Source organism: Vanessa tameamea, chromosome 23 (genome assembly GCF_037043105.1).
Source record: "Vanessa tameamea isolate UH-Manoa-2023 chromosome 23, ilVanTame1 primary haplotype, whole genome shotgun sequence".
Lineage (NCBI taxonomy): Eukaryota > Metazoa > Arthropoda > Insecta > Lepidoptera > Nymphalidae > Vanessa > Vanessa tameamea.
In genome coordinates this window covers 4825715-4849937 of record NC_087331.1, presented here as the reverse complement: position 1 = coordinate 4849937, position 24223 = coordinate 4825715, and the positions used below count along the sequence as shown (strand labels likewise).

Here is a 24223-nt window from a genome sequence, read left to right as displayed (position 1 = left end):
TAATCTTTATAGTTTTTTATTATTTAAAACCTTAATTAATATCAGGTAAATGATAACAGGTTCCATAACAGAAACGCCATTTAAACACATTAACGGTGGAATATATCTTCATTTAACTTCAGTTGCGAACGGGGAGGTATAATGGGAACCACTATCACACCGAAGCGTAAGACATTCTATACATCCACCACTTATTTTGTTCTATCATGTTCCAAAGCACTGTTACAAAATTATAATGAGTTTTACATATAGAGTAGTTTTATTTTATGATTTTGCTATTAAATTTAACAAAGACAAATAATATTTTATATAAATGTACGTCACCTAATTGTTATTTGAAATACATAACGTAGTTTTTATTCTTTGATATTTATCAATTAATTTATATGATTTTTCAATAAATACTTAATGGCTACTCAATGGTTTTACTAGAAATATTAATTTGGCCACATATGGAGGAAAAAAAATAAAAAATATTATTATATTACACGCAAATTAATGTAGTAAAACACAGTCTAAAAAACAAGCCCTAATTAACGACAATCAATTAACAAAATGTAATTAAGAAAATTGATTAGTTTATTAAATGTCATTACATTGTATTAAAACACCGCTTTCATAAGCACCGCATACCGCATTACACTCCGTTGTGACCGGCGGCCTCGCATGTCTGAGATAAAGACAGCGACACCTCGCATTTGCATCGCCACACAGAAAGACCACCTCGCCGGCCAATGGGATAAAATAAGTTCTGCTGGCTTGCTATAAAATTATTCATTATTTATGTGCTTGGGTGTTGATTTCATAATCACTACTTGCGAAAATATAGCCTAAATACATTCAGAGTTTTGCCAAGCCAAGCCCATTGGCCTTCACGCCAAACACATTGTTAAGTTTTGACTTTAAAAGCAGATTATATAGTATGTTGCGGTTCTATTGTTATAATAGATTTGGTAAATAATTGCTCAATAAAACATTTTTACAACACTTTTTTTAAATTGTATTAATATTAAGTGTCGTATGGAACGTATTGTGATTCGTGTATGTATGTTTGTAAGTAATATTCTTTGTATGCTAGGAAAGTTATTTGCATACAAAATTTTAACGCATCATTTCTGTACGTAAAATTTACGTGTCAAAAATGTTTCAATCCTGTCACGTGTATTGAAAATTGATATATTATATTAATTTGATTAAACTCATTATCTTGATAATCAAATGATAAATGCAGTGAGATTTGATTTTATTAAGAAGTTCAAATACTAAGTTGAATCTAACGGTTCGACTTATCTCATTTTAACTAAATAATATTCTCAATCCCGGCCTACACGGTGCCAGCCGTGTAGATAATGTTCTCGGTTAATAGATAATGGTTCAGCGAAATAGGTTTAGCCTATTTGAATTCCATTTTGAAAGGCTTAGGTTGGAGCAAGCGGAGCGATGCTAGTGTGGACGCAGAGACTTCACGCAAATGTAACAAACATATTGAACTAGAACAGAAATAAACCATTGAGCCGGATTCTTTTTATTTATTAAAATTAAAGGCTAATTGATTAAAAAATAATTGGCTGACAACTAGAGTTTGTGGTCATCTTCCGTTAACATAGGCATTGTAAAAAAAATATCCTTTTACCCGTAGACATTAGACGTAAGAAATTCTAACCATTTCTTACATCACCAATGGGAACTAAGATGTAATGTTCCTAGTCTACATTGGCTCGCTCACATTTCAAATAACAATACGAACTGTTGCTGCTTGGCGGTAGAATATTTGAGGAGTATATACCTTCCCAGACGGGCTTGCACAAAGCACTACAACCGAGTAAATATATATTATTTATACTAGTAAAAGTGGAAACGTTTAATTTGTAATATAGAAAGAAAAAAAAACTTATACTAAAAGATGCGGCGCGATTCGGAGAAGGTCTAAGTATATACCTATGTATATTATTATAGTAGTTGCGCTTTGTATTTTCAATAGCTTTAAATTTCGACTATAGTCGTCAGAAACGTGAATTTCATATCATTGTTCGTATATGAACTATTTGAAACATCTTCATAATTTTCATAACGTATTGACTCTTTAATTTATTTTTTAGTGTAGTCTAGTTACCAGACCCGTCTTCATACGGATATAAAAAACAAAAAAAAGAAAACTTCATAAAACTTTTAGAGCTGTGAACAAAAATGTAAAGATAAAAGTACGTTCTTTTTTTCGGCTAAGAAAATTTATATTATTGGCTTTCCTCTTCATTTCCTGCTTTCCTTTAATATGCATGTATTATACATATATACCTCCATCTTGAATCACTCTGTTCATAGATGAAAACAAAGTAAACTCCATTGCGTAGTTTAAAATATCAAAGCGTACAGATGGCGGGAAGCGACTTTGTTTTAAACTATTTAGAGATGCTTGCAGTATTAAGTGATTAATAAATAGATTTTAATGAAGCTATAGCCTCGGAAGCCTCAATAACCTGTATGGCGGCAAGGATCGAATCACTAGTAAAAGTATTCATAAGGAAAATTAGTCTTTGACTGCTGGGCAAGCCGGTGAAGTCTGTTAAATCTATTCTACGAAGTTAACAAACGGCGCCAATTCCAGATAAATAGGAATACGATCAAGCGGGTGACGATCTTAATGAGATATAGTTTATACCTTAGATTAATAAGACTAAATATATATTTATACAAGTTGCGAAATTAATAATTATTATAGTACTATTAATTGATGTACTCTTCTATCGTTAGATTGCACAATAACAGATTCTAGATAATAATATTATTAAAGCGAAAGTAACTCTGTCTGTCTGTTACGCTTTCGTTGACATATATTAAATATATATTTTCATAATCGAGTACGACAAATATTTTTAGATTAATATTTTTAATCATATTTCCCTGTTTAATAGTAAATATCATTTTATTATTATTTTTCTTTTTCTTTTTGTGTCTAAATTAGTTAGTTATTTACATGTTTTTATTTTATTGCACCGGTTTCTCTTGCAACTGTTTTTCAAACCAATTTAATCTGATTGCGCTGACATTTTGCACACACAGATCTGTCGATAATATAATCTGGTATTCTAAATATAATTTGTTCAAAATGGCTACCAAATAAATTACCCTTACCTATTATTTTATAATTTATTCACCTTGCCTTATGTAAACATTGCATATAAATGGAAATAATAAACAAGTATTTACAGTTTCAGTTACGTTGTAATGGAGTAATTGTTATTTATTCAATACTATTGCTATTTCCATAATAAATACATCATAGAACACGTAGCTTTATGTTAAGAAAAACGGCGTGCAAGGTATTTGATGTAACTGACATAAATTGCGTCCCCTTAAAGGTTAATTTACTTCTGATGTTTGTATGACAATATAATGGGAGTTAAGTTATTTGGTCACTATACTAAACTTAAGCGCTTTTAGCAAATTATATGACGCTGAATATTACAATTTTTTAATTGTTAATCGGGAGTAATCTTCAAAACGAAAAATATGACAAATGTATTACACTGCACCATTCAGTCTTTAATATATAAACAATCCTCGATTGTTTCAATAGCATTTTAAATTCTTCCAAATTTAAAATGCTATACTCAATTTGGAATAATGTGTGAGAAAAGTTATTAAATAAATAATGAAACAACTTAGATAATCTGTTTTATTTACAAAACTCTTTTGTAAGACTTTTAAACACATTCTTCAGGAATTGATACATTTAAAATATTCAAGAATTTGCTTAAACTCAACTCGACTCCACTCGACTCGACTCGATACAAAGTCAAGGGTTAAGCATAGCCTAATTAACTGCGTAGTTTGAATTCCCGCAAAACAAACTCATTACTTGGTTTGAAACAAAAAACAGCATAACGTAACATTTGCATTTTCGTGTTGCATGAAATACGTTGATATCATGTTTTATTCGTTCAACAATTTTTATGTGTTCCCACAAAAATTATATTTATAGCGAAATCCACATACTTCAGGTTACACAGTCATGTTTATGTAAGTTTCAAGTTAAATTATAGGTTAGCGTTACGTTTATATTATTTGTTCATTAATATTAATTCAATGTTTACTTGATATGTTAAGGTGTATGTAAAATACAACTTAAATATAAAAATATATATTTTATTTACATCGATTGTCTATATCTATATAAGATATTCACTCACGAAGGAGCGCCCCTTGGCGTCAAATTATCGGCTTGCATTAGTGTGACGCTTGTACTAACAAGATGTCTTAGTGTGTGTGAGACGATTAATATCAAAGTAAAAAAATATTAATAAAATTAAGTTATATTTGTAATCATTTACCGTTTTTTAAAGTACGGATGCTACTTCGTTTCGTTATTAGTCTTTGAAAAATATTATTTACAAACTATATCTTTGTATATAATTTTTTTGTTCTTGCGTGTCACCGAACTTCTTCCAAACGTCTGGACATATGTTGATAATTTTTTTGTGTGTGTTCAAATAGGTATCTGGATAATTTAGATTGGATTCTGAACTATTTGTTTCTAGAAAAAAGAAAATTTATTTCAACCGTAGGAAGTCCGGGAAGGCCAACTAGTCTGATAAAAATTCATATTTTAGAAATTGAAAAGTTAAAATATATTATGTAGATAATTATTAAGCTTACATAGTATGAAACGGAAATTAAGCGTTGTTTTTTTTTAAATGACCGTTCAAATATTTTAATGTTTATTGTGTACTTTTATTAATCTTAACTTGTTATTATTTATACTGTGTTTAATAAAAATGTGCTTTAGATTTCAAATACCTCATAAAATGTCTTGGAAAAAAGTGTATAAAAAATTACAAGCGAATGGACATGCATACAATTTTATCATCAACACGCTTTTAAAAAAACAATGATAACCAGAAACATTTCCTTCGCTTGCTTTATATCTGGTTAACTATAAAAAATATATTACAAAACATAATAACGTATAACTTTAGTATTACACAATAGACAAAAAAATTAGTAAATTATATATTGACGACTATTAATATCATGGTCATCAAAATTCTCCGCTCGAATATTACCGTGCGCGTTGCAATTTTAACACAAATTAGTTGCCTCGCGTCTCGTTGAAATAATTAGGATCGGTGGGACAGGGTAATGACGTACGATCGAATAACAATATCTGGTATGAAGACGTTATTTAGCGTCCGCCATTTTAATTTTCGTCGTCCTCTGTGATGATATATCGGCACTTTATCAGATGGCGTGTGCCGCTTGCTGTAATTTTCTTTAATGCTGAACTTATTGGGATGATAAGTTTTTTTTTTATCGCTCTCTTTAACGGCGGTGAACCGTTCCATGGGATATTAGGCTTGTCATAATAAGCAATTATTATTGTTATTAAGATTTTTTTTGTTCGTAAATAATATTATGTAATATATATTTTCTTAAAATATATTATGTTTTAAGAATTATAATCTTATTAATTAAATTATAACGATTAAAGTATTTAAAAACGTTTTTTGCGCATAACATTCTGCGTAACAATTTTATTTTGCATATAAAAATGGTAAAGTATGCCTATTGATAAAACAAGACACTACGTGGAGACGTTGAGCGATGAATTCATGTAGTTATTTAAGTTATTTAAGTATCAATAATAGAGTTATTCATAGGGTTATATTCTATTGAACCATAGTATTAACATATTATTTTTCAAACTTAATACCAATATATTATAGTAAATATATTATTTTCACCTAGATAAAGTACTATATTTTCACATACCAACGAGCACTTAGCGCTTACGAACATAGTGCAAAATTAGACATCTGTCAAGTATAGCTATTAAGCAGACTTAAGCTAGTACATTCTTTTATAATGAAATGTGCGTTTACAAATTGATCTATTTATAAGTTATTACTTCTGCAAAGTATCCTCATTATCTAAAATGGTTTGTATTTAATGGCCATAGCTACTGATTTACAAAGCTTTCGTGGAAAATCCCGCAGCAGTTGCACAACGCGCGTGTCATCGGTTATTACGAATATTTTTTATTTTCGCAATCTACCAGTCAGAGACCCTTAAGTACCTGTATTTAGCACCTCTTCAGTTTCTCATTTATTCAAATTAAGTGGAGCTTCATTGACATACGATGCTACAAAAATGCCTTCGAGCTATTCCTATTTTTATTCCTTCGTCAAAATTATGCACGACTCTATTCCTTTGGCTTAAGTTCTAATATCGTTTAAAACTGACGAAACTAGCCGCAAATTTTGTCAATAAAATTAAACGTAACATTTTCCGAAAAACCATTCCTTTCATACCAATGAATTTCCATATAAGAGTGAAAGAGAAGACGATTTCAATTCGTGCGTTCATTGTAAGCATATTGGAAGCTAATTACAGCGAATTACAGGGATGGTGGAAGGTGCGAAAATTGAGTGTAAAATGAAACGGCTCATCAACATCTCATTATAGAGTTGTTAAGCGAGGACACGCGATATGTTCGGAGTTTAACACCCCTGAATTGATTACACGTCTCATTACCACCTTAGCAAATTTCCGTTGGATAGTATTATGCGGTATTAAACTTGTGTTAAATTTCCTAATATATTTTATCGCGTTAAAAAGCTTTTAAATATATAATAATACTTGATGTTTTATTACTTCCTTGAAAAACACTTCGTGGAATAACGTAATGAATAAATATATAATTAAATGCTTAATACGATCTGTGTGCAGAATAAGCAAAATTTATTTTCTTATAGTTTGTATAGTCATCAACGATTAAAGTATGTGTAAAATTTTAGCTCAAACAGTTGGTTTGAACATCTGGAAGTGGCGTGTATTTCCGTTCTGGGATTTTACTCTCTAATGGGTGAAGATAAAATAAAAACTTGAAAATCGAACAGTATTAGTAATAATTTTAATTGTGAACAATGATGTTACATGTAACACTAGTTTCCGCCGGCTTTGCCCGCATATGAATAAAGCGGGGCAGGTGTTAGGTACCTATGTCATTTTCTGTATCCCTGACAAATCATATGCGATTCAAGATGATCGGTTGAGAAGTAAGGATGTAAAACAAACAAACTCACGGTCGTTTTTGTATTATTAATAGTAAGATAGACTCTTTTGTATATAGACTGGTGTATATCAACACACATCTTCACACCTAAAGTTACACTTAATCAACGGAAACCATAAATATGAATGAAATCAATTTTCAAACGATAAATAAAAAACGTATGCAAATGGCTTTAATATTTCATAACACTATCGAATATATTAGAGAATCTGTAACATATAATAATCGAATTAATTTAAATGATCCATATATTATCACATTCTCAATAAATATAAATTATTTTGTTATTTTATGTGAATTATTGATTGGTGTTACACATTCACAGATAAATGGTGCAAATTTCAAAATATCTTTTGAATTAATATATATTTAATATTGGTAGGTGTCGAAATAGTTATATTTTTTTTTTTATTAATGTATATATTATAATTTCACACATAAAATAATATTTAAGGACATTTTAGATATCAAAAGCCTGCGTATTCATCATTCATATCATAATGTTAGTCATAAAACTTATTTTGACTAACTCAAATACTTACTGTTTGATGTAATGCATTATCTTTATGTCAAAAGTAACATAGTAATCTATATATTAATACGTGAAACAATAACTTTGTACTTTTTTCCAATAAGACGCGGACGGAGATGTATCAAATTTTGCACCGTTAAAGTTTATGTGGAGAAGGCGTACAAAACGCTAATATTTTAATAAAATATGCGTTAGAAATACGTTAAAATTATTTAAAAAAAACATTACACACACTACGATACCTTTAACAGATACAGATTTATCTACATAATATTTAATATGTAACATTCATAGTATACGTTCATACTGCCAATGACAACACACGTCATGTCAAACTTGAAAATCAATGTCATTTTTTTTACATTTGAATTTTTTTATTGTTGTAGTGACAAGGTTTCGTCCAGTTGAGCCTATATTTTCCTACGTATGCTTCGAATCGCATCTAATATTTTATTAGTAATCAATTACGGCAATTGAAATCCTATCTACAGCTGCCCTATGTGTTGCCTGAATTTTAATAACTACGCAATACCTTTACAAATTAAAACCAAGTGTTATCGTGGTAAAAATGCTAGACACATTTCCCCGTTAAATGCGAGTACATGTCTGTTTTTGTAGGTGAAAAAATAATCCTACAATCAGTAAGGCAGTAAAACGGCGTGTTTTTTTTTTAAGTTTGCTCCAATGTACCTTATTGTTTTATAAAATATATTTTATAATGTATAATTATATTTTGAAAAGCCTGTAGCGTAGTCGATACAGCTAAAATAATTGATATAAATATTAAAATAATACAACTCTATTTTATTATTTTTAATTGAGTTTTTTAATCCCTTTTTAACTATATTATTGCTAACCAGCACAAGACTACCAAATTGTACGTGAATATTATTTTTTATTACTATAATTTTAATTTTTATTGAAAAAAAACCAATGTTACCCCTAGCCGAAAATCTTAAATAAAACTCATATAAAAATTCGATTAATATATAATTTTAATAAAGTAACAGGTAATAAATTATAAAAACCATACCATATTTGAACAGTTGCTAAATCGATTGACGCCTAATATTCTAGCACGAACAATTATGAAACTATATTTCACGACGTACCTACATTCCAAATAAAATACTGTCATAGCATTTTAAATTTTAAAGCAACACCATAAAGAATATTTTCATTTAAACTGTATTCGATAAGCTTTTTGAAATTAATCGATTTTCAAAAATTAATCGAATGATATATCAAAGTAAAATTGATGGTATCGTACTCGATAATTCTCTTATAAAGAATTTCAATCATGTGGTCTCAGTAATGAATGAAATAGCTACCGTTCGCTGTCACAACAGAAGAATAAAGTTAATTAATTTATGATTTTCCTATGTAAATTAGACGACATTTGATAATTCAAGCATTAGCTTAGACTAAAATGATAAACTTGTAAATAAAGTAAATGTTATTTATGTTTGATAATAATTAATACATTTAATAAATATTATTGTGTAATAGAGATAAATTTTTCCAAACATAACTTTTATTCCCTATTTTAGAGAAAAATGTATACTTTGCTCGATTTAAAAAAAAAAAAATTTGATTTTGTTCGTCGAAATCAAAAACGTACTTGAAAGAATAAAGTAATAAGTAGTTATCACAATTATAAGTCTTCTTTTTCATAAATATACTCTACAGTTTAAGGTCACCTAGCAAATATTTATATTATTGTTAATATAGCTTTTTTCTTAAAACGATATATAATGCTATTTAGCCATTTACAGTTAAAACACTTGGACTCTAATTATACCCCTCTCCTAGAGAGTTTCTTCTGTTCATTGGTTAATTTTTTCAAAGAATCGGAGCAGAGACCGAATGAGAAACTGATGCTATCGTTCCTGCCACAATTCGACCCAGTCGGAGGTCGTAATCTGTGCAGTTATTTTTACTAATTTCAATGTTAATATAATATATATTAACATTAATTTACATTTAAATAAATAGTTCATAGCGTTAACGATATTCCCTAATACAATATATACCTTTAAAACAAAAACATTAAATTAAATATAAAATTTACTTAAAATCTTATCGAAATTCAGCGTTTCATAAATTAAATATTCGTGCCTTAGAAACCGCAATGCCGTCGCGATTTATAAAAATATAATACAAATAAATCAAACAAATAATTTTAGCCCTAAAAGTGACACGGTGAACTAGGCATGCAATGTTATACGCGGTTTAAATTTTAACCCTCGTACGATTTATATGCCAATAACACGAAAACGTTTGCTGGGGTTCGTGAGAAGGATGACCAGAGTAAAACTTAAGGTGAAGTTAGATTTTTTTTTCGATTTTATATGTTTACAAAAGTAAAAACGGCACAAGTGTACACCGTACACAATATTATGTCTTTCTAATAATTTCCTTGCTGAGTAGAAATCCCTTTCAAATTCTTTATCTCTTTTATACTTAATCTTGTATAAACATTGTTTTTTTTTTGTATTTTTTTTTTAATTTGTATGTCTACAAATGTATTAAATTTTTTTTATTATGTGAGCTCACGATATAAATTATAACTCGATTAATATCGATAACATATCTATTCGATTGTAGCTCTCTTACGTTTTTTTTTTTTTTATATAATTACACGGTCTCGTTGCGCTTTCATTTGAATTAATATCCATTGTTACAAAGGTTTGTTTTTCTGTTTTTGGTAAAATATTGAATTATTTATTAAAATTTTTCATCATTCATTTCACCATCATCATCATAGTTTTATACGTGACACATATAATAAATTACGATGGACCTAATATAAAGTCTCTACTTTATAGTATAATATATAGCATCATAAATACATATATACGAACAGGACATATTAATTTCACATACAATTCAAATTCCTTGCAGCCAATTCGTCACCAACCTTTAGAACTAAGATTTTATGTCTTTTTTCCCTGTAGTTTCACTGGCTCACTCACCCTATGAACCGGAACACATCCATACTAAGAATATATGATGAGTTTATACAAAGCCCTACTACCAAGTAAAATACTTTATTGATTGGAAATAATATTGAATACAATTCGGTTACGAGATAAATCTACTACAAGTATATAATGACGAACGCAAAGCTTGTAGAAAGCAATTATTTTTGATATCCGATTTAATATATTGTCTTTGTGCTCTACTAGAGCTCGGACATCAAGCCGTCGGACACGTTTGTTACACAAATATCAATTATGTATATTGATTAATAATTCGGGTTTCAAATAAAATATCTTCTTCTTATAAAATATCTTCGTAGTAGAAAGTTCTAAGTAGAAGTTTGTTTATTTCATTTCGTTAACAAGAGTAACAAAACTGGATACAATTACCTACATGAGTAATAACTACATTAAATATATACATACATACACATAATTAATTGTATATAATAAAAAAATAACTTGAACTTACTAGCATTTGATTTTTTATATAAAAAGTATTTAAATCACAAAAAATACACTGTACATAAAATATTTGAAACGTCAATAACGTTTAAAACGTTAAAAATAATAGGGGATATGCGTGTATTTTTTATATTTTATGCGATAGCTTATATCATTTTCATAATTGTAAAAAAATACCTAACACCAAAAAACAAAAATTTATCAAGGATTTTTTTTTTCATCAGCAGATTCGGGTAATTTGAACGGCGTCCATTTTGGCGCGCTTGGTGTGACGTCACATTCTATAATAAAAATTAACTAGTAACCTAGAAGTACTAGTAGAAGTATTGTGCTCTGTTAATATGAATATTGTAGACTATGACGTCACATTCGATCGGGCTAATAGCGTTGCGTTTCAACTACTTTGAATTTCGCACTTATGTTTGGTACTTGTTAATAATTATTTTTGTAATAAAAAAAATCTATAATTAAAAAATATTGATATGGGCATTATTCTGAAGTAATAAAGTTTACGAAAAATTACATTATAAACATATACAATGTAATACAATTACACCGAGATTCAACTTGAGAATAACACGTAGTTATTCTCATAGTGCCCTAGGAAGATTCACTAGATACGCTTCTACTTTTACCCTATAGCTTTCGAAATATAATTGATGCATTTTAAAAATACGTTATTAGAGTTTTTTAATCACATATAATTACAAAACTTAAACATTGCGTGTTAAAAATTAAACGCAGTTTACGCCAAATAACTCTAGGTTTGTTAAACGCCTGTGTTATAACACGATTTTCGAAAACCAGATCAAAAGTATCGTTTCATTTAAAAACAAACCTTAGAGTTTTGAAATAAATACTATTTTCATTTAAGTTATTATTTTATTCTTAAGTTTTTATTAGAAATGCTGAATCTCAGCAGGTCATAGCGCTACACACATTGCTTGAATTTGTAAAACAATTACACCAATTATATGGTGTTATAATAATTATTTTTAATTAGAACTTTTACGTTAATTTGCTTTATTTTTAAGTTGTTCTCGATATTATGTTTTTTAATTGAATTAAATTAACTATAAATTAAATTAATCATAATAACACAATTTCACGGATGCTTTGTATTTGAAGAATTATCTTTAGTCATAAAAAATATTATCATCTATTAGTTGGTAAGAAGCGTGGAAATAGTATTTAGTATTTTTTATACAGGATGTATAAATTTAATTGTGAATAAGCAATGGGTAGAATAGTCAATTTTATTGCAATAACTACCGTGAATACTGCAATTTCTTTTGAAAGGGTTACCTACTAGCGAGTTTATTGCCGGATCTTGCAAATATAATGTATTTTCCGATTGTATTATTTAGTATAATCAGCCACGTTAATGCAGATGTAAAATCATGCTTCAAGAGTAAAAAGCTACAATAACATCGTACTAATTTTGTGAAGTTGTTTTATCTGTTTTATACAAAATATACGAATCCAGTTCATGTGAAACTTCAATGTAATTTTCCATAAAATTTTAACAATTACATTTTGTAGGTAATTGGTGACAGAATTTTTCGAGATATTATAAGATTTTTATTTTTTTAGTTTTCAGCCAAAGTTGTGTGTATGATGTATAGGCTCTACATAACTGCCAAAGATATCTTTAACCCATTGCAATTACAAAAGGACTAGAGTTTTCTCTATATACAAAATAGCAATGTATTAACTTGATATAATTTGTCGATATGCTGAATAATCTGTGATAATTTAATTATTAAGGAATTGTTGAAAAACACGGCAATTTTTTTATCAAAACTTTGGAAGTATTTATTATTATTATTATTTAAATTTAATATTAATAAAATTGAATATATAGATAAATACGTAGTTAAGTGAAATGGTGTTATATCTCCACTAATATTAAAAATGCGAAAGTAACTCTGTCTGTTACCTCGTCACTTTTAAACCGATGAACTGATTTATACATTCGGTACGGAGATAGTTTGAGCCCCGGGGAAGGACATAGGCTACTTTCTTAATTCACCCTTCGAGTAAAATTAAAAAATAAATTGAAAATGTTTAATAACTATCGTGCGGTCAAAACCGTAGTTTCAGCTAAATATATATAAATATATGTTACTGAAGAACTGTTTACAGCGCATAATACAGCAGACCTATTAGCGGACCGTATGCAATCTGTAGTGTCGCGTAAATCTAAGGTTTACTCCTTCGTTATTGAAACAAGATTTATTTAGCTTTTGATATCATTATTAAGCTATCTAATGTATTATTAATTATCAGACAGTATTAACTTTACTAGTGTGACGTCACGGGTGTAGCAGTAACTAGAGAGGTAATTATTATTTCGTCACGACTCAATAACAAGATAACAATTTCTATTCGCAATAAATGTAGCAGAAAAAACACTATATTCAAAACATTTCACATACAGTTATAAGGAATGTGAAGACACTAGTATTGCATTATATGAAATTCTTGTGCAAACATGTATTATTTATTTGTAACAAAAAAATTCAATGTATGTTTAACAAGTTTTAGAATATATTTTAATATTATAAACCATTAATATCAAACGTTTTATTCCGACGCATGTTTTAATGAGAGGAATATAACTACGATATTATTTGTTTCAATATGTTTTCAAAAATCGCCATATTCGGTGATTGTTTTATATATGTACATATTTATCATGTATATGTTTGTTACAAGGAGAACTAGAAGTATAAGCTAGTCTTGTCTTCTGTGTCTGTGTGTGCTTACTTAAAATAACTTTATTATGATATAAAGTTTAGAAATATATACATAATTTTACTGGAGTTTTATGTGCATAACCTAATTATATCATATTAAAATTTAGTAAATATATCCTAAGTTTGTGCTCAAGTTGCAGAAGGAGTCATTAAGAGCAATATACATAACACACGCTGACTTATACTTACGATACGAAAGGTACTCAATCTACCTACCTACATCAAATATCATAGAATCACAAATATCTAAAAGAGCTCCCAGTATATCTATCTAAACTAAATCTGTTTGTAATTTCTTATGAAAAGTAAAGCTATCAACAATGAAATTATTTATAAAGCACAAAGCATAGTCTACCTTATTACAATCAATGAGATCTTGTTTTGGATTGTAGGTATATAATATAAAACTAGTGCCGGTTAGGAATAGATCATCCTGAGAAGGACCGGAAATAAGCCGGCAATAAGTAGTACATCTCAAATATAATGACGTAAGCAACATATAATTAAATTTATATATCCTCCATGCAAGTTATCAAATACAAGCACTATTCATTTTTATGATCTACATATATAACCTACTTGCTTCTGCCTAAGTTATTCCTGTTTTATTAGAACGATTAAAAACTCCGCGGTAGCATCTTGTTATAGAATAATGTCCCGTGAATGTTGTATTCATATTGAGTGAACTTTGTGGTATTTATCGTTGTTAATGATGATGATGTCCTCCTGATCGATTTCGGTTCCGGCGGTCGATCTCAAGAAAGACGAGAAAATTTATATTGCATCAGTCTGTGCGCAAACACAGGTGATCTCTATTTCCTCATTCTCATAATTCGATTGGATGGCAAATACAACATGAGCAGAATGAGTTCTTCAGAAATTCCAGATTACATTGAGAAATTGACTTTTTATCGGCGACCCATCAAGCCACTAGACTAATAAACCAGTCAACACAAACATATATTATTTTAATAAAGGCCATTTATAAAAACGTACGTGATGAGTGACGTCATTATAAGTACCCACTTGGGCGAAACCGGGGCGGGATTATTCTAGGATAAAATACGCCATTACTTTGTGAATGTTTTAATAAATTCAAATATAGAGTGTGAGATATAATTTGATAGGTATAATTAAAGTATATATATAAATATTATAATTATTCTTATAAATTAATAAAGAACATTAAAATCTCTTAATGAGGTACGATAGGAATATATTTTTTTAAAACATTCTTCCATACATTTATTACTGTAATTATTATTGTTAATAGTCTTAATAATGTGAGCACGGTCTTGGTTTTAAATTATACTAAATATATTAAACATCATTTAATATAGACATAGAATATAAAAATATAATGTGTTTAGTACTGTAGTCGGTTTGCAATATTATAGTTTTTTTTTTAATAACGAATAGACAAGTCCGTAATCATTAGGCATTTTTATAAAATGCATAATTACACTCTCGCGCGCTATATTAGGTGTATAATCTGTGAATGAAAATAATATGACATTATTTAATATGAATAACGTACATCGGAGCTAGCTTTTTAATTTATTAGCTACCTATATGATTTTCTATTCAAAGACTGTCTGAAAAATATAACAGCCTCTTCCATAACTTTTTTGCCACTTATAATGTTCTCTTTAACTTTGTAAATAATACAGTATAAGATTTTTTCTGTATTGTATTATATATGTATTTTATATATTATCAAGTAAAAATTAATAGTTTAAGAGTATAATAAGTTAAATTACAACTTTGAAAGGGAGAGCATGATAAAAGATAGAGATGGTATTATAATTAATATGTTTGTTCTAGGAAACGAACTTAGTGAATTGAAAATGAGCTTGAACTAAACACAAACACATTCTGTATTCAATGAACGACATAATATAGAACCTACAACTTTAATTAATTAATTATTTTATTTTTTTAAGAATATTCTTTTATAATCAATAAATAGTAAGGGAAGTACGGACCAAATGACATGTATGGACAAAATGACATAGTCACCTTATTTAGAAATTGGGGGGTTTTAGTTACGTCTCCGCTGCATTATCACGTGACGGCAGGCATATTTAAAATCCTGTCAGATGTTGTGCGCCATTGTCACAGTCGCGTCGCAGTAAGCAATTTTAACGTGTTTCTCTCCTATAAAAGTTTATTTTACAGATGGTTTTCTCCTATTTTCTGATAAGTTATTTGTTGGTATTTGTAATTATTTCTATAAAAATCAACGAACTATGCCAGTACTCCATGATTTCGATTAACTTTATTGCAATCATTAGTTGTTTGATGGAAGTAAGATCATTTATTCGTTTTTGTTTACATTGGACAAAATGACATGCATACACAATGGACAAAATGACATACCATGTCTTGGAGCCAAGAATACATGAGTATAGCTATTGAAGCATGGAAGCAGAAAAAAATGGGATAGGAATTGGCCGCAAAAACATTTGGTGTTCCTTAGGTTACTCTTAGAAGACATGCACTCAATATAAACAAAACCTTGAATTCTAACTCTAAAGGATTAGGACGATTCAAGAAAACATTTGCATTCTGAAATTGAGCAGGAGTTAGTAGAACACATAAAGCTTTTAGAAACATTACTTTTTGGTTTGACGCGTACATCAGTCCAAGAGCTTGCCTTTGAACTTGTCAAAAAAATTCTTTCGATCACCCGTTCAACAAGGACAAGAAAAGTGCTGGACAAGAATTGACTGGCTTGAAGGCTTTCTGAGAAGAAATAGAAAGTTGGTTACGATGTATTTCTTGTTTCCTTTGGGCTCATGCGTAATGTGCTGATGTCCCAACGATTTATTTGTGAACTGTGTTCATAAAAAAAATTATGTCATTATGTCCTTACCTTATATGTCATTTTGTCCGTACTATATGGACAACATGGCTTTTGTGATTAGTTCAATTTTTACTTAATATATATTTTACTATAGTTCCGACCTAATTAAAAGAAGGTGTTACTGATAGTCAATAAACCTAAGATGAATGAAAACGAGTGAGACAGATTATAATACCATTAAATAAATAAATATGATTAAAAAACAAAACACCCTGTCATTTTGTCCGTACTTCCCCTACAATACAATAATTAAACTACATATCATAAAGATATTTGCATTTTATTTATAAAAAACTTGCATTCATAGATAATGTATTCAGTTATTCTTTGAATGCTAATATTAAAAATAAAACATTATGTACGAGTATATACAGCCTTGTTTATGGACGTTAAAAGTTATTAAGTTTCTTGTCTTAATTACATTAATAGAAATTATAGATGATTAGTATTTGTTAAGTAAGATATTTAAAAAAAAAAAGATTATAAATGATGTTTTTTTTTTACGGATAAATACTTTTCATAAGAGATATATTTAAAGTTTAATACAGTGTCATGAACACGTTTTTCAACAATACTCTCGTTGATGTCTTTTCCTGAACGTAAAATAATATTAACTCTCTGACATTTCTTATTATAATAAATATTTATGTCTTCGAAAAATATTCAATGAAAATATTTTTTTAATTTTATATTCAAACTCCTCGACTAAGAAATATTACCAATATTTTTAATACTATCAAATAAAAATTTCATTAATTGAACTTACCTTATATAGATGTCGCCAAATATTTCTGATGTCGTTATACAGCGGTATAACGAACAGTCTTTACATCATCAAAACAAATGGCAAATAAAAAAAAATGTCCAAAACCAAACTCAAAATAAAGTCCAAATATAAAGAAACTAAATCAATAGAACCTTTTTACACGTCTATCACAATATAAAGATAAAACACTGACACATGAAAAATAAAAATTTGAAATTAGAATTCGAATCGGGGCGTCCAGTGCCCGGCACGTAAGCTCGTGACGGTGCGTGGATCACTTGTAACGGTGTGGAGCGTGTCCGGAGCCCCGCCTACTATAGCACGGAACGGAGGGGACCGATACACCTCTTAGCTTCTTCACACTTACCGTACCTACTAGCTTAACCGATTTACTCGACCTCTACCTCCTCTATTATGTTATAATATATTAGAACCGCGCGGGGTATTTTGGAGACAAATCAAAGGTCAAGCTTAACTGGTTGTCATTTAGAAAATTGCTCTTCAGTTGTGCTATCTGATAATGTACCTTATACCGTTGTAATAAGGAGCAACCGGATATTTTTATGAGTTTGGTTTTCGGCGCATCTGGGCGGGAAGATAAACGTTTGTAAAATTTAATACCAGTAGGTATGAGTAGATATAAACGGTTTCTATTAGAAGGGTGCTATTATGTTCTTTGAGGATGTAGTAGGTTTCAGTTGTGTATAAATAAATGTAGAGTCTATAAGAAATATTGAATATTTAAACGAATATACAAAATTAGTTACTAAAATACACATAGATTTATTGAAAGTACACGTTTTAAAAATATTTACTTATTTTATAACTAATATAATAATACTAAATATAATAATATGGTCTGTCGAAAAACATATTGTTTAAATATGGATACCTATTTATTTTCAACATTAATATACAAAAGGCACAGTAAGAAGGTACGGTATTAAATAGTAAGCCTATTCTAATCAAAGAAAAATAAAGAAGAACAAACCATTTTCTAATAGCTCAGCTATATTGTACACTACAAACAGTTCGTGATTAATATCTATATATAATCTATATATATACTATATATATAATCTGTATTTATAATACAACACTATTCCCCTTAAATACTTTTATTCACTTTAATCTTACTTCCAAAGTTCCTATAACAGCTTTGTCGATGAAATGCCATATTTTCGCGAAACCATAATGAATATCATAGATTAATTATTTATTATTGCAGTTCTCGTCCAATGATATCGCGTTAAATAAATGTAAAATGTTTATCTGGCCTTTGTCCTCTAGTGGTTGGAATAGACTATGGGTAAATTTTAACGAAACAACCTAAGAATCTATTTTATTCATTTTCGAGAATTTACAATCAATCAAAAAAATATCTTATATTTGGTTAAAGGTTTCGATCTTGACATTATTTTTAATTTGAGAAGGCTCTAAAATTAAACGTTACAGACGCAAATACTTGTTTTCATTTAAATATATACTCTACTAATATTATAAATGTGAAAGTATCTCTGTCCGTCTGTCTGTCGCTCTTTCACTACCAAAACCAATGAACCGAATTTGCTATGAAGCAAACTTGAACTCCAAGGAAGGACATAGGCTAACACATGACAACCAACCCACTAAAATGCGAGCGAATCCACAGGCGACGAGTTGAATATAATTCAAATCATCGTACAAGCTAATATTTAAATCTCGTTAATATTTTAAAATGTTTAATATTTCCACTTTGAAAGATAAATATGACTCGTTGAAAATAATAAAAAGTTCCTATATAAAATCGTAATAGGTGTAACGAAGTGTGGCTCGCGTCATGGGAGACTACGTGTCTATAAGTATTAAGTACCTACCTACTAACGCGGTGTGAGTTAGAAGCGAAATTTTGGCTTACACTTGACCACAATACTAACTGATGGAAAATACTGATGTAGTCTAAAATGGAACGACAAGCGCGTCAGAATGCATCCCCTTGTCTTGGAGAACTTTATTTTTGTTTTGGCTGTACATGAGAAATGTCGAAGAAGTTAGGATCTCAAGGCAATTCGTTGTTCGATGGTAGAATGCTGAAAACTATAGAAGATTGACCTGAACCTGATATATTAGGCAGTAAAGCAACTGCCTAGGGGTCCCTAACTAATGTGGACCCTTAGGCAGACGAAACCTGGGAAATTAGGTTTAAAAAAGTTCATTGAAATTGTTTAAGTATTTTTTTTCTTTTATTTAACTACCCTATGGTATTGGCATATTTCTAATATCTGTAACACCGTAAAAGCACATTGTAATCATGAATAAAATTGCGCTTTAGCACAAATATATATTTTAAGTGGCTAGAAAAGGGTAAAGGACTTATAAGATTTTAGGATAAGGTTTAATGACGCAATATGGAGTTTGAACCCTGAATTCAGCGGCATTATAGCTTATATTAGGTAATACCGATCGGTCGGTAAATATAAAAACTATCAAGATAATGAAAATATGGGGTAGGAGTACCACCGCTTAAGTACTAAGAAAAATTGTACAAACATCGTTAAAGATCTATTAAGGACACAGATTAATTAAAATCAGAGGTGAAAATACATGTTTTGTCTAAATCAAATAGTAAACTTTACTCTACTCTTGAACGACAGTATCTAGAACATTCACTAGCAAGTCTTACCCGCTACCGCGTTTAACTTGGCTCTATGTCCTGTCACGTGACAGTCATGGTCTTTAAACAATAGACATTACGCACCTATTTCTCGGTATATATGCCCATTTTCTCTATGTACTGTGACGTATATGTTATCACGCACTAATTAATGTTTGAAATATTTTATAATTAATAGTTTTTAATGGCTACCTGCTAGCTATATGTGAAAACGTTACGTTATTTTCAGGTAAAGTGGCATTTAGAACATATTTTTATGCAAATACTGAACGTAGATTGTTTTAAAAATATGTTAATACACTTTAATACCCCGTTAAAGTTAAGTATATGACAGTCGTAAGTGCCCCACGGCTGAACAAAGGCATTTTTATCTTAAATAATGGTACATGTCAAAAAATATCATCCGATACATGCAGACTAACTGACGATGTTTTCGTTTTCGTTCACCACACAGCACGAAATTAATTATAAACAAAACTTGCATTTATACCTAATCATTTAAACACAAGTAAATAAATAATATCTAACGTATTTTGTTTTTACATAGGTATGCAATAAGTTTAATATAGTATATGTTATTGCTTTGAAGCATAAAGTAGTAGTACTCCATATAGTAGTTGTTGGGAGTACCGAAATAGGCGAACTTTGGGATCGAAACTGAGATAGGTATTTGGAAAGTTTATAATATAAACAAATATATATTATAAATAAATTCGTCAGTAACCTTGTCTGTCTGTTTGTTACACTTTCTTGGCTAAGCTACTGAATCGGTACTGCTACGAAACAATCTTGAACCCCAAGGAAGAACATTGCGGATATTCATTTAAAAAACTTCTAAAAACCTTTAAGAAAACATTTTGATCATTGAATTACTCATTTCATTTCAATTATATTCACATAGACAACATGCTCTACCGAATGTTATTGGAACATGTTGTATGCAAGTACAAGTAGAAGCTTGGAACAACTTGGAAGATAATAAATAGAGTAGAGTATTGGATTTGGGCATAAAATAAAGCAGTACAATATCTTCAGGTAAGTATGTTTCCTTTGAAAGTGTGTTTGGTACAAAATTTATGAGGTCATCACATATTCAGACCTATTGTTTTTAACCAAACTTTTAATAGAGAAAATGAGAAATTTGCAAGCCTGTATGATATTTCTCGTTTTTTTTTTCTTTCTGGCAATATATAGTTTCGGCAACTGCAATTCGTAGCCAATAGCATCTTGGCTATAGAAAATAGGTAGATACTTATTCTATAGGTATATAACGTACAAAATATTCAAATCATTTTATTTATTCTCACACATAATTTTACTGTGTAGATATTTAATGTGGATTCACGGTTGTTATATTACAAAAAAACTCCCTATAAAAATCTATCAAATAATTTCCATATAATCACGGACAAATGAGATCAAAATCAATCAAAAAATCAAAAACGATCTATTTTTTGTGTTTTGTTTATGTCTCTTGTATTAAGTGTAGACCAATAAATCATAGTGTAACTCAGGTTATCACTAATCTCACTAATCGCTCGTAAAGTCGTCGACCAATAAAAAAATAAAGGAACTGTCAAAAATGATCTGCCCGTTGGTCCGCTATAAAATGTCAAGCGCGTGCTATCTAGTCAACAATCAGCGTTCGCACCCGAGCGGGCACCCTCGAATTATGGGGGAATTGCTGGGAGGGACGCAAAGCTGGGTAAGCTGTGGACTTAGTGAAGTTTTGTTAATGTAATTAAATTTTACTTTTGAACTATTCTTTATATTAAGAATAAGTTAAAATAATTGTTATAGATATAAGTAAATGTTGGGTATTTCAATAAATTGATATCGAAGTAAATTATGTTATATACTTATTGTTAATACTATTACGAATAATAATAAAACCGATACCCATAATTATCCATAATTTACATAATCAGTTACATCAAAAATTAGTTAATTCAAAAAATGTTCATATTGCGTTTCTATAGCTATTATATAAACGTGACTTCAGAAGGTGTAAACAAAATAATAATTAATATTTATCGATATATCGACTATAGGTATAGAATCACAAAAAAATATAGTAAGTAGTTTGACAAGAAGTTTATTTACATAGGTACCTATTCTTTTTTGAATTTGTTTAATTCACTCGTATCGAATACAACAAAACGGCTGTAATTAAATGTCAATGTAATTATTTATTTCATTAATAGGTAGTACGGAATTATTGTACTTACAATCGATATCGATAAAAAAATGCAATTATTTCTCAGAATACAATATTTAGATTGTGATAGAACGAAATTGAATATAAACTTAAACAAGGTAAAAACTTTGATTATTTACGTCAACAGTAGAGGCCAATAGTTGGCCACTAAGCACACGCATACCTAATAGAAAAGTAGTATGACGTTTGGCGAGTATCAAGCGTAACTGTCACGCACACCAAGATAATAAAGTTTGGTCGTTTGTTTTAATTTATCTAGATTAAAAATATCAATGGGTAAAACTGATAAATATTACTATGACATTCTATCGTATATTAATAATATCCTAATAAACTATAAATATGATTTTTACTTAAAATTCAAAAGATTAGTTTTGTGAGAGCGAAACGTTTCGTGGTCGCAATAATTGTACACGTGAAATTTGAAAAAAAGTCACACGCATCTGCCTTCCGTCTCGACGCAAGTAGCAATTACATAAGGAAATAACAAAAATATAGCAATTTTTTAACAACTTTCTTTTGCCAGACCTCATGTCAGAATTAACGTCCAAGAAATTACTCCAAATGAGTTATTGTTTTAAAACGTCTTCGTGCCGCAATAACTTTTAAAGATGGCAACTAATATGACAGATAATGTTCAACATTTTTATGTTTTAAATACTTATGTTTTTCACCTGTACAATAATGTTGTATATTTGGAGAGACAGGTTATATATTCTAGGCAATAATTATATCCATATGTATACAAATAATTCTTACGCAAAACTTTAATTACAAATGTAAAAAAAAAATATTACTTACATATAAAACGAACTAAGTATAATTACAAAAAAAAAAAATTGAGTGTATTTAACGCGGTTGATAATGTTATAATGTCTCTATAAAATCATTTAGGTAATTAAAACAAATTAGTTACATACGTAAGGAATATTTCTTGAGACATTTTAATATTGTTTTTGTCTTTCAAATGCCTATCTGAATATAAATATGTCGGAGATATGTGTGAAAGGGACGGGTATATTTTAGCAAGCGGCGCTTTTAGGTGGGCGTGTACAAATAGATAACTCCGTGGCTGTTCAATTCGCATCCATTAGCTTTTTATTTATATCTGCTCAATGAAAAAAGTTCTTAATTGGCCGGATTCTTTTCATTATTGAGTTATTATTATTGAGTCTATTATAAATTGTATTAGGTCAAAGATATTTTTAAACGTTTTTATTTATCAGTAGATAGTACTTTTTTATTTTATTTAATATATATACTCTTTATAATTACAAAACTATATATTTTTGGTGATGTATTGACTTGAAAATAAACATTGCACATTAACTAATCTATTTATTTATTTAAAAAGTAATGCTCTAAGAGTGGTAGATTATAATGACATTGAGGAGGCCCTTATCAGGTAGTAGAAAATGAGTTCGTACTTAATTTACTATAGATACGGGTAATATTTTGATTTGATTAAAATTAATTGATGCAATGCAAAACGAGACGCTAATATAATGACGAAAACATTTTTTATATGAATTAGTTAATAATTATAACCAAAGTGATCATTAATCTTTACAAAGAACCACCATATTTATGCTTAAGTAGTTAATCCATTTGTCATTCGACATTTTTTTTATCCTAGACACATTTTTTGCCTCGTGGCTCAGTAGTAAAGTAGTAAAAAAAGCACATTAAGGGACACCTTTCGATACCGGTGCTGCTAATTGATTATAAATTACATGTAACTTGGATGTGGACAGTTATTTTGTTTCCGAGACGAATCGCGTTTGGTTATTGTTTTTAAAAAAATACGTTATCAAAACTTATTCACGTGGAAGTGTGTGTCATAAATATTATTGTGTGTTTAATCTTCTTTACTTTTATGTAGTAGGTAGGTATCATATTACATTACTATAT

General features: G+C 29.3%; 1 protein-coding gene across 1 annotated transcript in view; it reads right to left on the bottom strand.

Moving 5' to 3' along the window:
- Positions 1-17714, bottom strand: part of LOC113401913 (paired box pox-neuro protein) — a 57194-nt gene extending 39480 nt beyond the window's left edge. The window contains exon 1 of the mRNA XM_026641991.2: positions 17442-17714. The gene's annotated coding sequence lies outside the window, so the exon portion shown is untranslated. The remainder of the gene's footprint in view (positions 1-17441) is intronic.
- Between the last annotated feature and the right edge of the window lie 6509 nt (positions 17715-24223).